The following is a 5,464-nucleotide window of genomic DNA, read 5'->3' as shown; positions in this document are numbered from 1 at the left end:
TAAGAAGATGTTGATGATTATTAAGATGATTAAATCGAAGATGAAGATGGAGCCGCTGCAAGACACAAGTGAAATAGGTGCCCTTGTGTTGGGTTTTATGCCCTAAATAAAACTCCATTTCAATGTAATCTATTTTATTTAACATCAATAAAGAAACAGAAGTATTTTTCATTCATTTGTGTATGTTTTGGTTCACTTAATCAATTGCTTGACTATTTGATTTATAAATTCATCTTAAACCCTTTTCACATACTTGATCCTGTTTATTGTGTTGTCATCACATTGGAAAGTAAACATGACTATGTGAATAAAGTTTCCTAGCTTTATCAGACATAGAGTTTTACTGATATGATAATCTACAACGAGAGTTTACTTGCATTTGGAGAAATGCTATGTTCTTTCCAGAGCATTGGCTAAAGTAAAGCTCAGGTTGGATGCAAATAGCCATGGTTAACTTGTTGACAGATCCGATGATCTGATTTTATCTCATGGCTCCCTTGGTCAAGTAAATAATTTGTAACAGGTATATGTACAATCTTCTTTCATCTGTGTATGACCTAGCAACATGATAGGACCCATCCAAAGTGTGCCTGTGTGAGCCTATGTGTTTAATTTCATTATAGATGCATATAGGTTGTTGTTGCTAAATAAAATGTCATAGTTCTTGATAGCTTTATTTATGCCCATTTAGTTTTTGGGCCTATTCAATTAATAACAGTTGTTCATTTTAACGTTAAATTCCTCTCTTTTGGGCCTTGTGTGAGAGTTGGGAGCCATAGTAGTGGGTACGAAATACTGAACCCAGCACCCCTTCACATGAACCACACAAATTGTCAAGGCCCATTTGCCTGATTTGAATAACTGTACTATATTAATTAAATTAGTTTAACTTAATAAAATTGATTAGCAACATAATTAATTTCATTTATTTTGAAATTAATTTAAGAAAACCATAGTTTAAAGAATTTTATATTCTAAGCTAAACTATATGTATTTTCTTGTATTTAATTAAATATAGAATTATAACCATCTAAATTCTTTCTGAACCTTAATTTAAATTTTTCATTAAATATTCCTATTTAAGGTTATATTTAGTGATCTACAACTAACCAACTTAAATCTGAATATCTTTTGGATTTAAAATTTCAAAATTAAGTTGAGCAATTTTAGGCATTGGTTATTAAGATTCTTAAGATATTTTTCAAGTTAATATCTTTTCGAATATTAACTTAAAATGGAATATTTTAGATATTTTTTAAGTTAATATCTTTTCGAATATTAACTTAAAATGGAATATTTTCAAATTAAGTCGTTACAACTTAATTTTAATTTAATTAAATCTGATTTGAAAGATATTTAAGTTGATTTTTTTTTTTTAGATTCTTCTAAAACAACTTAAACAAAATATTTTCAAATTTGTTCCATTATATTCGAATTTATTTTTTGAATTTAAATAATAATTGAAATTTAGCTAAAGTTGATTTTTTATTTAAACCAACTTTGATTTGTAATTTTTCATTATTATAATATGGAACTTGTTCGATATTTATTCGAATTAAATAATAATTGAAAATTAATTGAAGTTGATTTTTTATTTTAACCAACTTTAATTTGTAATTTTTCATTATTATAATATCGAATAAAATGATTATACAAAATACATTTTTTTTTAAAAATAATGAGCTTTTAATCAAGAGAGATTCGATCTCCATTGTTGGTTTTACATCGCGTTTGTTTTAGTGAGTAATCCTCCCTAATGAAGGAACGTTCATTAGCAATTTCGCACCGTTTAATCTCGAAAGATAAGTAGTTTGTAAGTGTTTTGTATGGTATGGATCACCCTAATGGTGGCGACCATACTTGACTTGCAAATTATGAAACAATGGTGGAAGCTCATAAGATAGAATTGCCTTGACTCTAGCCTAAACGGGACAACGCTGAATTCCAATCTTGATCGAATAAAAGGTTGCTAGAATGGTTACATTTTAGATGAGTTGACAACTCTATTCAATGGATGATGCTTTGACTCTCGCCTAAACGGGACACTGTATCAGTTTGTTGAAAGACCTTGGAAAATAAACTATGTTAGATTTAGTATTTCTATAACATATGTGATTATTTGTTATTTTCTGAACTGTGTATGAATTTATGAACCAAAACCTTACTTCTGTTTTATTGATGTGTTGTAGTGTCATTATGAATAACCCTCACCCCGATCCTCTCCTAGATAATATCTTAGCAAAAGAACTCTATAATGTGAAAATGCATCCTGGTAATTGCATAAACTCGCACCTGTTGATGATGAATCTGAAGTTCCAAAAGGCAAATCTACTAGGAATTGATTTATCAAGAGAACAATGGGTCCAACTCATCCTTAATAGTCTTCCTCTGGAGTATAATGAATTTGTTATCTCTTACATGATCAACAATTCTAACTCCTCTGACATGGACAAGCTCGAAGCAGAATTACGAGCCCATGAATGGAATCTGATTGCAATAGGTCCCCCTGGGTTTGCAATTCATAATCAGAGGAAAAGGACTAGGTATGAAGGATCTAGCAAAGCTGCTTCTTCAAGTACAATTATCAGACATAATCTTCTATGTTCGAATTGTAATGAAAAGGAACATCAAGAAGAACAATGTCCCACGCTTCTAAACAATTCAAAAGAAGGTAATGCTTTTGTCTTTGAATCATGTGTTTTAGAGAACGAAAAATCTGTCTGGATTGTTGACTCTGGGTCTACTAACCATGTATGTTCTTCACTGCAGTTGCTTGAAACTTGGGAAAATATGGTTCCAGGAGAGTTAAAGCTTAAAGTTGGCAATGGCAAATTAGTGTCGGTCAAAGCTAGAGGAAAAGCCCGCATCAAGTTTCAACAAAGATTTTTAATTTTAGAAAATGTTTTATTTATTCCAAACTTTAGTAGAAACTTGATAAGTGTCTCATGTTTGCAAACACAATCTTATATATTGAATTTTTCGAGTACAAATTGTTCAATTTCTCGTAATGGATTTCAAATATGTGTTGCTACCATGGAACAAGGGCTTTATGTTTTAAGACCGAATACACAAATCTCACTAAATAGTGAACTTTTCAATGTAGCTAAACCTAGAAACCTCAAAAGAAAAGAGATTGATAATGATGATCAAACTTATCAATGAAATTTATGTTTAGGTCATATAGGCTTTGATAGAGTCAATAGGCTAACCAAAGGCGGTCCATTGAAAAATATCGTCTTAGGTGAACTGCCAGTATGCGAGTCCTGCCTAGAAGGAAAAATGACTAAACGTTCTTTCTCTGCAAAGGAAGAGCCTGCCAAAATGCCCCTAGGGTTTGTGCATTCCGATGTCTGCGGACCTTTGAATGTCAAAGCCTGAGGTGGTTATGAGTATTTTGTCACTTTCATTGATGATTTCTCTAGATATAGTTTTCTTTACCTAATGCAAAAGAAATCTGAAACGTTTGAAAAGTTTCAGGAGTTTCATGCTTTGGCCCAAAACCAATTAGGTAAATCATTAAAGATCTTGCGAACTGATAGGGGTGGAGAATATATGGATATGCAGTTCAAAGATCATTTAATTGAACTTGGAATTGAATCCCAATACACTGCCCCAAGCACTCCACAACAAAATAGAGTTGCAGAAAGAAGAAATCGCACTCTTTTGGAAATAATTAGGTCTATGCTGAGTTATTCAACTCTGTCTACGTCCTTCTGGGGATATGCTATACAGATGGCAAATGACATTTTAAATGTTGTTCCATCTAAAGAAGTCCTTAAGACACCCGTCGAACTTTGGAATGGTCGTACACCTAGTTTACGCCACTACAGAATTTGGGGGTGCCCTGCTCATGTCTTAAGAAAGAAACTAGGGGTGGAATATTTTATAGTCACAAGGATAACAAAGTGTTTGTTTCTACAAATGCTACTTTCCTTGAAGAGAATTATATTAAAGACTACAAACCGAAAAGTAAAGTTGTTCTAGAGGAATTGCTATCAGATATAAGTCCTTCCAATGTTCCGTCCTCTTCCAATCGTGAAGAAGACAATCCCACTCCCTCAGTCGAACTAACTTAGAAATCTACTACTAAATTTTCTGTTCAGAAGATCACCGCACCTCGTCGTAATGGGAGGGTTTCAACAAGACCAGCTCGTTATGGCTTGGATGGTGAAATCAATATGGTCGTAGGTGACGGTATTGATGACAATCCATTAACCTATAAACAGGCAATGGCTAGTCCGCAACGAAAATGATGGTCGGCCGACATGGATTCAGAAATGGATTCCATGAAAAAGAACAAAGTCTGGGAATATGTAGACGCATCTGACGACTATCATCCGATAGGATGCAAGTGGGTTTACAAGAAGAAAAAAGGAGCTGCAGGCGAAGTCGAAACTTTTAAAGCTAGACTTGTAGCCAAGGGTTATACCCAAAGAGAAGGCGTCGACTATGAGGAAACTTTTAGTCCTGTTGCCATGCTCAAATCCATCAGAATTCTTCTCTCCATAGCTGCTGCTTTCGATTATGAAATCTGGCAAATGGATGTCAAGACTGCCTTCCTTAATGGGGTACTTGAAGAAACCATCTATATGGAGCAACTAGAAGGTTATGTTCTTCCAAGGCAGGAAAAGAAAATTTGCAAATTAAATAGGTCTATCTATGGACTTAAGCAAGCTTCTCGCTCATGGAACAAAAGGTTTGATGAAATCATCAAGACCTACGACTTTCTTCAGAATGATGATGAACCCTGTGTTTACCAACTCAAGGAAGACCAAGTAGTAGTATTCCTGGTCCTTTATGTTGATGACATTTTGATTATTGGAAACAATGTCAAGAAAATGACTCACATCAAGGAATGGCTCAATACCCAGTTCGATATGAAAGATTTGGGTGAAGCAGCCTATGTTCTTGGTATTCTGATTATTAGAAACCGGAAGAACATATCTCTTGCTCCCTCTCAAACAACCTACATAGACAAAGTCGTAGAGAGATTCTCCATGAACAACACCAATGGGGCAAACATGCCTTCTAGATATGGTATTCGTCTATCTAAGGAACAGTCTCCGACTGATCCTCAAGAGATAGAGGACATGGCGAAAATTCCCTATGCCTCTGCAGTTGGAAGTCTAATGTATGCAATGTTATGCACTAGACACGACATACGTTATGCGATTGGAATCGTGAGCGGTATCGATCTAATCCAGGACATGAACATTGGAATGCAGTTAAGTATATTCTGAAATACTTAAAGAGTACAAGGAATCTTGTGTTAGTCTACAAGGGTGGTGCTTTAAATCCCATAGGCTACACTGATTCAGATTTCCAGGCAAGTCTTGAAGACAGGAAATCTACATCTGGGATGGTGTTTACTCTTGGGGGTGGAGCAGTGGTTTGGAGAAGTGCAAAACAAACCGCGATATCAGACTCAACTATGGAAGCTGAATACATAGCTGCAGCCGAAGCT

The sequence above is a fragment of the Cannabis sativa genome, chromosome 6 (genome assembly GCF_029168945.1).
Source record: "Cannabis sativa cultivar Pink pepper isolate KNU-18-1 chromosome 6, ASM2916894v1, whole genome shotgun sequence".
In the NCBI taxonomy this organism is placed as follows: domain Eukaryota; kingdom Viridiplantae; phylum Streptophyta; class Magnoliopsida; order Rosales; family Cannabaceae; genus Cannabis; species Cannabis sativa.
The sequence above is the reverse complement of the archived record's forward strand: the minus strand, read 5'-3'. Positions refer to the sequence as shown.